This window comes from Saccopteryx leptura, chromosome 2 (genome assembly GCF_036850995.1).
Source record: "Saccopteryx leptura isolate mSacLep1 chromosome 2, mSacLep1_pri_phased_curated, whole genome shotgun sequence".
NCBI lineage: Eukaryota > Metazoa > Chordata > Mammalia > Chiroptera > Emballonuridae > Saccopteryx > Saccopteryx leptura.
Genome location: NC_089504.1, coordinates 134,194,629 through 134,206,928, shown reverse-complemented (window position 1 = coordinate 134,206,928; position 12,300 = coordinate 134,194,629). Strand labels below are relative to the sequence as shown.

At 41.6% G+C, this 12,300-nt stretch overlaps 1 protein-coding gene across 10 annotated transcripts in view; it reads right to left on the bottom strand.

Annotated features, from left to right (window-relative positions):
* Positions 1–12,300, bottom strand: part of PPFIBP1 (PPFIA binding protein 1) — a 208,770-nt gene that overhangs the window by 129,651 nt on the left and 66,819 nt on the right. For 9 of the 10 annotated variants that reach the window (XM_066368859.1, XM_066368863.1, XM_066368862.1 and 6 more), the window contains exon 2: positions 950–1,042. The exons of the other annotated variant lie outside the window; for it this stretch is intronic. The gene's annotated coding sequence lies outside the window, so the exon portion shown is untranslated. The remainder of the gene's footprint in view (positions 1–949; positions 1,043–12,300) is intronic. 10 annotated transcript variants of the gene reach the window in all.

Below are 12,300 nucleotides of genomic sequence, written 5' to 3'. Positions count from 1 at the left end.
ACGTGGGAGGGTATTTCTGTAACTTCAGTCCTTGCTGTGGCTACAGTTAAGGTTTAAAAGGATTAGGATCACAATCTTATTAAGAACACAACCCAGAAGTGTCTAATCTACCAACAGGTGTGCCAGAAAGAGTTTTAAACATTTAGGAAATGACGAGTGAGAAAGCCAGACAGCACTGTACTCAGACCCTGGGTTCTACCACTTACCAGCTATGTGACCATCAGCAGGCTCCTGACCTCTCTCTCTCTCTCTCTCTCTCTCTCTCTCTCTCTCTCTCTCTGAATCTCAGTATCCTCATCAGGATCACTAAAACATTAACTGCTATTTTGTAAGGTTGGCAGGAGAATAACATAAGGTAATAGCGTCAGAGCAGGACCTGACACATGGCAAGCACTCAGAAAAAATCGTCGTCAAATGAAAATTGAAGTAGCCAAGTGCTTGTCATTTAGTACAGGCTCCATCAATAACTATTATTATTATGATTGAGCAAAAGAAACAAGGAAGAAAGGAGTAAATAAGCTTATATGAAAACACCTCATTTTTCTAAGACTGTGGGGTTATATTACCAGCCAACCAACAATTCTCACTGGCTTAGATGGGGCACTGAAATGCTCTGAGAAAAAGAGCAATAAAGGATTTGAAGGGAGGGTGGTGCTTTTTATGTGCTACCAGGTCTGTGTTTTCCTTCTCGGAGCTAAAGAGTGATTTGCTCACTGACTGCCACAACATGCCTACATCCTACAGCCATCTATGTTAGTCATATTAAATTTAGAATTAAAAAATTTTAAAGAGGGGGTGGGTCACAAATTTTCATAGACATAATGAGTAGACGGACACAGTCAAGTAACTTTACGACTGGGAAAAAGTTTAGACACTGAGCGTACAGAAAGGTAATTGCGGGCCTGAAAGACGTCAGAAACGAACACAGGTGACAAGCGAGTTTACTCACGTTAAAAACAAAGGCTTAATACTGATATTTTTCTTCAGCTCTTCAAATCTTGCATGTATTTATTAGCAAACTGATCCATACAGTTCTTTAATGCTGAAAAGAAACAAATAGTATAGAAAAGACCCATTAAAACTAATTTCAAATTACAACACACCAGAAAAAAACAAAATCTACAGATGGTAAATCGTTGTATTTACATCGTTGCAAAGAACATCAAACTAGGTAACACATGTGTAATTAAATTAAGAAAATGTAGTAAGGACCAACAGCTTTAACTGATTACCCTTCCATTTATCCTTCTGTCGTTTCTTCCTCACCATCCCCCTTCCTCCCTTCCCCCAGACAGAACTCCTCCCTCTCAATCTTCCTTACTTCCTCAAGGACTAGACAACCTGAAATATTCTTTGAAGCCTAAGTTTCTGCTGAAACCAACATCATAATTTTTTTTTTTCTGTTTGACAGACAGAGAGAGGAACAGATAGGAACACAGGCAGGAAGGGAGAGAGATGATAAGCACCAATTCTTCATTGCAGCACCTTAGTTGTTCACTGATTGCTTTTTCATATGTGCCTTGATGAGGAGTGGGGCTACAGCAGACTGAGTGACCCCTTGCTCAAGACAATGACCTGGACTCAAGGCAGCAACCTTGGGCTTCAAGCCAGTGACTTTTCACCTAGCGACCATGGGGTACGTCTATGCTCCCACACTCAAGCCAGCGACCCCACGCTGAAGTTGGTGAACCAATGCTCAACCCGGATGAGCCTGCGCTCAAGTCGGTGACCTCGGCTTGACCTCTCCACAAAATAAACTGTTTGTCACCTCGGTGTCTGTTCATGCTGTCCCCTCTGCCAGAAAGGTCCTCTCCGCCGGCCGCTGCCCTGATTTTCACCTCACTCACTCACTTCTGCTCCCTCATAAACACATCAGAAGCCACCTTCACTGGAAAGCTTTCCTGATCTCTCCACCTTGCTGCACTTACCTCTCTGTACTCTAAAAGGGTGTTCATGTACATCTCTCCAAATAGGCTCTATATTCCCTTAAGCCTGAGCAGGCAGTGGCACAGTGAATAGAGCATCGGCCTGGGACACAAAAGACCCAGGTCTGAAACCCTAAGGTCACTGGCAGGAGCACGGGCTCACCAGCTTGAACGTGGGGTTGCTGGCTGGAGCGTGGGACCACAGACATGACCCCATGGTCACTGGCTTGAGCCCAAGGTTGCTGCCTTGAGCAAGAGGTCGTTGGCTTGGCTGCAGCCCCCTGGTCAAGACACATATGAGAAAGCAATCAATGAACAACTAAGGTGCCACAACTATGAGTTGATGCTTCTCATCTCTCTCCCTTCCTGTCTGTCCCTATGTATCCCTCTCTCTGTCTCTCTCTCACAAAAATAAAATAAAATAAATTCCTTTAAAATAGGAACCATCTTGGGCATCTACATGACAAGTGGGAAGTGACCACCATCACAGAAGATAGCAGAAGTAACCGTCCTTCTGCCCTCAAAAGGGATCCGCTTCAGGTGGGATGCTATGACTAGAGAATATTCTGGAAGCAAAGGCTAGTTCTTGTGGTTTCTATCCCTTTTTTCTTTTTCCACTTTTCAGACTATAACTTAGGTCTCTATGCTGCCATGGTAACCAAAAGCCTTAGAAGACAGGCTTTTCAGACAGTTAGACTTTAAGGCGAAGGATTTTGAACATCCCAGTTGAGGGCCATGCCGGTAGCACCTCTTGCACGTGGGCAGCCACCAGGGCAGAGAACAGCAGAGATTGAAAAATGGGATGAGCTTCTCTCAGAGTGGGGTAAGCAGGGGACAGGCCTGGGAGAGAGGCCAGGGGGGAACGCAGGGGGCGCTGCTACCTGCTGGGAAGCAGGGCGGCCCGCTGGCCTCTGTCATGGCCAGGAGGGGGACAGGGATAACAGCAAGGAAAGGGGTCTGGGGGAGCTGAAGGGAAAATGCCAAGGACCACTAAGGGAGAGAAGAGGACAGGAAAGCAGAGGTTAACAATTATGACCTCCCACCCCAAAATAAGTGATGTGTGTGTAAGTATTAATGAGTATGAAAACTCTGCACATACACTTGGGCTCTTATTGGTAAAAGGATTAGAGTCCCATAAATGTCTAAACATGGACCCCTTGCTGTCCAGGGTTCACAGATCATACTCATCATTCATTTCGTGGACAATGAGCCGGGCTACTGGCAGCCAAAGAACAGCTACTACAGAGACCTCCTCAGTCTCACCAGACCAGCTGGAGCAGGAGGGCACAGATCCAGGACACAAGCCCTCTGCTGTCACAGCTCAGGTGGGCCTTCCGCTGACTGAGGCAGTGAGCCCGCTCCTCCTTTGGGAGAGGAGAGCATCTCCAGACGACCCCAAGGACTCCCTTCAGCTGACAGGAAGAAGAAGGCTCTCTCACAGAAGCAAGAGAAGACGACCTCAAGAGCCCGTAGAATTTGAACATCCTGGATCGACAGATTTGAAAACGTCTTGAGTGCCCCAGTTCTAATTCCTGTGAGTCTTTTTTTTTCCCCACTAGACAAAGCACATATTCTTGTTATCCATGTCTTCCCCTTCCAGCTAACCATCTTGACTCAGGCTAAAAGTATATATGTTATCTAGAAAACTGAAAGACACTCTTAGGGAATTTTAAATAGTATTCCTCTTCCTAACATAAAGGTGCTCTTTCTCTCCTTTCTTACCTTGTTGTGGTTTACCCTATTTTATCATTAACCCAATGATACATAACCACTCTAAGCCGAACTTTCCTCGTTCATGCAATGGGAAAGATAATAATATGTATCTCATAGGGCTATTAAGAGAATTTATGAGACAACCAAGCACTTCATAAATATTATTATTGTTGTTGTTGCTGCTGTTACTCAGTCTCCCCACAGGCTTTCGTCCAAGGGACGCCCAAGAGTAAGAGTTTAAGAGTCAATTCTCATTGAACTATATTTCCCACATAGAAGCAGTATTTACCCAAAGTTACTAACTCAATCCACCCCTCTCCCGGCCCAGTCCCCACTGCGCCATCCATAGCAAACGTCCCTCTGTCCACTTCTTTGACGAAGGCTGGACGTACTCACCCTTCTTGCCCCAACCTCTCCCATTATTTTTCCTAACTCGCCTCCGCAGTACCACCACTATGCTCCTCATTCGCCCACAGGCACTCAAGAACTCCTCTCCTTCAGCGTTTGCTACCATCCCGCATAACTTTCAGAGTCCACACGGGAAGGGCAGAACTCTTGAGTCTCAAATTCCTTCCTTCCCTCAATTGAGATTTCCTTATCCCCATCCTTCCTCTTTTCCTTCCCTCCTTCCGCAAATACTTAGCACACAGGAGTGCCCCAGATACTTTTATGGCTTACTCAACACAAAAATCAACTCAACCTGGGGGCTCAAGTGGCTTACTTTAAGAAATAAAGCCAACCTCTGGTGGTACTGTGGATAAAGCGTCGACCTGAAATATTTAGGTTGCTGGTTCGAAACCCTGGGCTTGCCCACTCAAGACACATACAAGAAGCAACGACAACAAGTTGATGCTTCCCACTACTGCCCTTCATTCTCTCTCTCTCTGTCTCTCTGTCTCTCTCTCTCTCTCTCATAAATAAATAAATAAAGCCAGGTAAACACCTAATTATAAAGGGGTAAGGGTGAGAATAGTCTTATGAGGTACACACTGGGTATTAAAGAATAATCAATTCAATATAGGAAGGTTGATTTTAAAAGGTTTAATCGAATTTAATTTTGAGTGGGGGGGTTGGGCAGTGGAGAAGAAGACAGGGACAGACAGGAAGGGAGAGAGATGAGAAGCATCAATTCTTCATTGCAGAACCTTAGCTGTTCATTGTTTGCTTTCTCATATGTACCTTGAACAGGGAGCTCCAGCCAAGTCAGTGACCCCTTCCTCAAGCCAGCGACCTTCGGGCCAAAGCTGGGTGAGCTCGCACTCAAGCTGGCAACCTTGGGCTCTCTAATCTTGTCCTCTGCATCCCAGGCTGATGCTCTATCCACTGCACTACCACCTGGTCAGGTGATTTTAAAAGGTTTTATATCAAGAGTTTCCTTGAGTTACAAATGTCTCTAGTTCAAGCCACTGGATAAACTGGTGTGGAGGTAAGGTGTGTGATTTGGGTTGGTCATATGCGAGAGACAGTAGAGATGATATTGCCCAAGGAAAGACAGTACGGTGAGAGGAAAGAGATCAAAGAATAGGGCTTCCTTCCCAATATTTGCTCCTGGTCACACCCTGAGTTTCTTCACAGCCAGACTTGTCACTTTATTCTCCTCTCTGAGAACATCTTTTCACTCGACTAGCTCCTCCACCTTCACTTGCTCTTTGACGTCACCAAGACCTCAGGTCCCTCCACCACACCTCTCCCAAGATGTACATTCACTTCTTTCCAGATCCAACCAAACCGCCTCCTTCCCAAACTGTGGCATATCCACATCTAGCAGCAGTCACAATGCCTGGCTCTCCTCTTCCAGGTGTATTCCTTTAAATCAATAGTCACCAAATTTCCCCAACAGGACATTCTCGCTTCTCATAAGGGACCACACACAAAACATCAGGATTACTTTCTCTACTCTTTGGAGAGTTTCCCCGTTACCGTCTCAAGTCTCCACTGCCAGTGCCACTTGTTCTTAAACACCCTGCTCTAGGGTTACTACAAGGCCAAGTCTGATCCTTCCAGGTAAAGTTGACCATGCCTTTCCTTAAACTGTCCTCCAGTCCCCACCCTGCCACCCTCAATCCATGACTTGTACTCTTCAGACCCCTCTACATGACTACTTCCATCTATACTAGACTCTGACCTCTTTGAGGGCAAGCACCAGGTGTTAGTTCTGCAGGAGACTGACACAGTATCTGGCACAGAATGCTCTCTGCCTCTCTGTGACCAGCAGTGTTAAGAGCAGGCACTGAGTTTGGTGGGAGAGTAGCAGGAAGAAGAGAAAATGGCAATTTGCAAAAGGTCATGTAGGTCAGTGGTCCCCAACCGGGCTGTGGACCGGTACTGGTCCGTGTGCAATTGGTACTGGTCCACAGAGAAAGAATAAATAACTTACATTATTTTCGTTTTATTTATATTTAAGTCTGAACAATGTTTTATTTTTAAAAAATGACCAAATTCCCTCTGTTACATCCGTCTAAGACTCACTCTTGACGCTTGTCTCGGTCACGTGATACATTTATCCGTCCCACCCTAAAGGCCGGTCCGTGAAAATATTTTCTGACATTAACCGGTCCGTGGCCCAATAAAGGTTGGGGATCACTGATATAGGTAGTAACTACTGAGCAAGCTAAGATCAGAGAAATTTAGCAACTACAGCTACTGCTCGACTTATGACCACAATTGGTTCCTACAGACCTGTCGTAACACTATTTGGTCATAAGTTGAGTAGGATATATGTACAGTACTGTGAAATAATGTTATAAAAATCTTTAAGTCATATTTTATCATAATTTTCTTTCATTATTGTTTTTTATCTTATTTTTATTAATTTTAATGCAGTGATATTGATAAATCAGGGTACATATGTTCAGAGATAACATCTCCAGATTATTTTGACATTTAATTATGTTGCATACCCCTCACCCAAAGTAAAATTGTCTTCCGTCACCTTCTATCTGGTTTTCTCTCTGCCCCTCCCCTCCCTCCACCCTGTCTTTCTCCTTTCCTCGTCCCCTCCCCATCCCGCCCACCCCTACACCCATTACATCACATTCTTGTCCATGTCTCTAAGTCTCCTTTTTTTTTTTTTTTTTTGAGAGAGAGAGAGTCAGAGAGAGGGATAGACAGGGACAGACAGACAGGAACGAAGAGATGAGAAGCATCAATCATCAGTTTTTCATTGCACCTTGCAACACCTTAATTGTTCATTGATTGCTTTCTCATACGTGCCTTGACCGCGGGCCTTCAACAGACCGAGTAACCCCTTGCTTGAGCCAGCGACCTTGGGCTCAAGCTGGTGAGCTTTTGCTCACATCAGATGAGCCCTCGCTCAAGCTGGCGACCTCGGGGTCTTGAATCTGGGTCTTCCGCATCCCAGTCCAATGCTCTATCCACTGTGCAACCACCCGGTCAGGCCTTAGTCTCATTTTTATGTCCAATCTATGTATGGATTCATGTAGTTCTTAGTTTTTTCTGATTTACTTATTTCACTCCGTATAATGTTATCAAGGTCCATCCATGTTATTGTGAATGATCCGATGTCATCATTTCTTATGGCTGAGAAGTATTCCATAGTATATATGTACCAAAGCTTTTTAATCCACTCGTCCACTGACGGATAGTTGGGCTGTTTCCAGATCTTCGCTATTGTGAACAATGCTGCAATAAACATGGGGGGTGCATTTCTCCTTTTGGAACAGTTATATGGTGTTCTTAGGGTATATTCCTAAAAGTGGGATAACTGGGTCAAAAGGCAGTTTGACTCTTAATTTCTTGAGGAATCTCCATGCTGTTTTTCCACAGTGGCTGCACCAGTCTGCATTCCCACCAGCAGTGCAGGAGGGTTCCCTTTTGTCCACATCCTCGCCAGCACTTAATTCTGTGTTGTTTTGTTGATGGGCGCCATTCTGACTAGTGTGAGGTGATATCTCATTATGGTTTTAATTTGCATTTCTCTAATGATTAGTGATGTTGAGCATTTTTTCATATGCCTATTGGCCATCTGTATGTCCTCTTTGGAGAAGTGTCTATTCATTTCTTTTGCCCATTTTTGATTGGATTGTTTGTATTCCTGGTGTTGAGATTTACAAGTTCTTTATAAATTTTGGTTATTAACCCCTTATCAGACGTATTGTCAAATATGTTCTCTCATTCTGTAGTTTGACTTTTTATTCTGTTCTTGTTGTCTTTGGCTGTGCAAAAGCTTTTCAGTTTGATATAGTCACATTTGTTTATCCTGACTTTTATTCACTTGCCTGTGGAGATAAATCAGCAAATATATTGCTGCGAGAGATGTCGAAGAGCTTACTACCTATGTTTTCTTCTAAGATGCTTATGGTTTCACCGCTTACATTTAAGTCTTTTATCCATTTTGACTTTATTTTTGTGAATGGTGTAAGTTGGTGGTCTAGTTTTATTATTTTGCAGGTTACTGTCCAATTTTCCCAACACCATTTGTTGAAGAGGCTGTCCTTACTCCACTGTATGCTCTGACTTCCTTTGTCAAATAGCAGTTGTCCAGGCCCTGGCCAGTTGGCTCAGTGGTACAGCGTTGGCCTGGCATGCTGAAGTCCCGGGTTCAATTCCCGGCCAGGGCACACAGGAGAGGCGCCCATCTGCTTCTCCGCCCCTCCCCCTCTCCTTCCTCTCTGTCTCTCTCTTCCCCTCCCGCAGCTGAGGCTCCATTGGAGCAAAGATGGCCCAGGCGCTGGGGATGGCTCCTTGGCCTCTGCCCCAGGCGCTAGAATGGCTCTGGTTGCACCAGAGCGACGCCCCGGAGGGGCAGAGCATCGCCCCCTGGTGGGCAGAGTGTCGCCCCCTGGTGGGTGTGCCGGGTGGATCCAGGTCGGGTGCATGCAGGAGTCTGTCTGACTGTCTCTCCCCATTTCCAGCTTCAGAAAAAAAAAATATATATATATCAGTTGTCCATAGAGCTGTGGGTTTATTTCTGGGTTCTTTGTTCTGTTCCATTGATCTATGCGCCTGTTCTTATGCCAGTACCAGGCTGTTTTGAGTACAATGGCCTTGTAGTATAACTTGATATCAGGAAGTGTGATACCTCCCACTTTATATTCTTTTTTAAGATTGCTGAGGCTATTCGTGTTCTTTTTTGATTCCATATAAATTTTTGGAATATGTGATCTATATCTTTAAAGTAATCATTGGTATTTTAATTGGTATTGCATTGAATTTATAATTTGCTTTGGGTAATATAGATATTTTAATGATGTTTATTCTTCCTAACCATGAGCACGGTATATGCTTCCACTTGTTTGTATCTGCCTTGATTTATTTTATCAATGTTTTATAATTTTCCAAGTACAAGTCTTTAATCTCCTTGGTTAAATTTACTCCTAGGTACTTAATTTTTTTGGTTGCAATGGTGAAGGGGATTGTTTCCTTAATTTCTTTTTCTGATTATTCATTGTTGGTGTATAAAAATGCTTCTGATTTCTGAGTATTAATTTTATATCCTGCTACTTTGCTGAATTCATTTATCAGGTCCAGTAGTTTCTTGACTGAGACTTTAGGGTTTTCTATTTACAACATCATATCATCTGCAAATAATGATAGTTTTACTTCTTTTCCAACTTGAATGCCTTTTATTTCTTCTTCTTGTCTGATTGCTGTGGCTAGGACTTTCAGGATTATGTTGAAGAAGAGTGGTGAAAGGGGGCACCCCTGTCTTGTTCCTGATCTTAAGGGGATTGCTTTTAATTTTTGCCCATTGAGTATGATGTTGGCTGAGGGTTTGTCATAGATGGCTTTTGTCATGTTGAATTATGTTCCCTGTATTCCCACTTTGTTGAGAGTTTTGATCATGAATGGGTGCTGGATTTTATCAAATGCTTTTTCTGCATCTATTGAAATTATCATGTGGTTTTTCTCCTTCTTTTTGTTTATATGATGAATCACATTGATTTTTTTGCAAATATTGTACCAGCCTTGCCTCCCCAGAATAAATCCCACTTGATCATGGTATATGATTTTTTTCATATATTGTTGGATCCGGTATGCTAATATTTTGTTGAGGATTTCAGCATCTAAATTCATCAAAGATATTGGCCTATAATTTTCTTTATTTGTGTTGTCTTTGCCTGGTTTTGGAATCAGGATTATGCTCGCCTCATAAAAGGAGCTTGGAAGTCTTCCTTCCTCTTGAATTTTTTGAAATAGCTTGAGAAGGATAGGAGTTAGTTCTTCTTTGAATATTTGGTAGAATTCACTTGTGAAGCCATCAGGCCCAGGACTTTTCTTTGTTGGGAGTTTTTTGATAACTGTTTCAATCTCATTTGGTGTAATCGGTCTGTTTAGGTTTTCTGATTCTTCCAGATTGATTTTTTGAAGATTGTATGTTTCAAGGAATTTGTCCATTTCATCTAGGTTGTCTAGTTTTTTGGCATACAGTTCTTCATAGTATTTTCTTACAATATTTTGTATTTCTGTTGTGTCAGTTGTTATTTCTCCACTCTCATTTCTAATTTTATTTATTTGAGTCCTCTCTTTTTTTCTTGGTGAGTCTAAAGATCATCGATCTTGTTTATCTTTTCAAAGAACGAGCTCCTAGTTCCATTGATCCTCTGTATTGTTTCTTTAGCCTCTATGTCATTTATTTCTGCTCTGATCTTTATTATTTCCTTCCTTCTACTACATTTGGGCTTTACTTGCTGTTCTTTTTCTAGTTCTTTTAGATGCAGGGTTAAGTTGTTTATTTGAGTTTTTTCTAGCTTCTTAAAGTGTGCCTACTATAGTGCTATGAACTTCCCTCTCAGTACTGCTTTTGCTGTGTCCCATAAATTTTGAGTTGTTGTATGCTCATTATCATTTGTTTCTAGAATTTTTTTTATTTCTTCTTTGATCTCATTCTTAATCCATTTGTTATTTAACAACCTGCTATTTAGTTTCCATATGTTTGTGAATTTTTGAGTTTTTCTGTTGTGGTTGATTTCTAGTTTCATGCCATTATGATCAGAGAAAGTATTTGATATATTTCAATCTTCTTAAATTTGTTGAGTCCACTTTTGTGCCCTAACATGTGGTCTATCCTAAAGAATGTACCATGAGCACTTGAAAAGAATGTTATTCTGCTGCTTTAGGGTGAAAGGTTCTGAAGATATCTATTAAATCAAGTTGATCTAGTGTGTCCTGTAAGTCTGCTCTTTCTTTGTTAATTTTCTTTCTTTAAGATCTATCGAGTGGTGTTAGTGGGGTATTGAAATCCCCTACTATTATAGTATTGCTGTTGATCTTGCCCTTTAAATCCATCAAAGTCTGTTTTATATATTTAGGTGCTCCTACTCCTATATTAGGTGCATAGATATTTATAATAGTTATATCTTCCTGTTGGATTGCTCCCTTTATCATTATGTAGTGGCCTTCTTTATCTCTTACTATATCCTTTGTTTTAAAGTCTATTTTGTCTGGTATAAGTATTGCTACCCCAGCTTTTTTTTTCATTTCCATTTGCATGAAATGTTTTTTCCATCCTTTTACCTTCAGTCTATGTGCATCTTTTGTTTTAAGGTGTGTCTCTTGTAGACAGCATATGTACAGGTCTGTTTTCTTATCCATGCAGCTACCCTATGTCTTCTGATTGGATCATTTAATCCATTTACATTTAAGGTTATTATTGATATGTAGTTGTTTATTGCCATTTTATTCTTTAATGCTGTATTCCTCTTTTGCTATATTCTTTACCAACTTTGATCTGTTTACAACAGGCCCCTTAACATTTCCTGCAGCATTGGTTTGGTTGTAATGAATTCCTTGAGTTGTTTTTTTTTTGTCTGGAAGCTTTTTATTTCTCCTTCAATTTTAAATGATAGCCTTGCTGGATAAAGTAGTCTTGGTTGTAGGTTCTTGTTCTGCATTACTTTGAATATTTCTTGCCATTCCCTTCTGGCCTCAAGTGTTTCTGTTGAGAAGTCCGATGTTATCCTTATGGGGGCTCCTTTGTAGGTGATGGCCTTTTTTTCCTCTAGCAGCTTTTAATATTTTCTCTTTATCACTTAGCTTTGGTATTTTAATTATGATGTGTCTTGGTATAGGTTTCTTTGGGTTTCTCTTTAATGGAGTTCTCTGTGCTTCTTTAACTTGTGAGAGTTTCTCCTGCATTAATTTAGGAAAGTTTTCAACTTCCTATGATATGATTAAACAAAGTCTCTATCCCTTGTTCTTTCTCTTCTTCAGGAACCCCTATGATGAGGATATTATTTCTCTTCATGTTGTCACAGAGCTCTCTTAAGAGTTTCTTCAGACTTTTTGAGTCTCTTTTCTTTTTTCTTCTCTGCTTTCATGCCTTCATTCCATTTGTCCTCCAACTCGCTGATTCGATCCTCAGCTCCATCCATCCTGTTTTTAATTCCTTCCATTGTGGTCTTCATTTGTGCTATTGTATTTGTCATCTCCGACTGATTCTTTTTTAATATTTCAATATCCTTTTTTATACTTGCTATTTCTTTATTTAGGTGTTCATAATGACCATCCATTGTTGTTCTAAGATCCCTAAGCATCCTTACAATCATTATTTTGAACTCTGCATCTGGAAGTTTGGTTATTTCCATATCACTCAGTTCATTTCCTGGATGTTTTTCTTGTGGTTTCATTTGGATTGCACTTCTCTGTCTTCTCATTATATCTGTGTGTTTGGGTGTTTTGTTTGTAGAGCTGGTTAAATCTA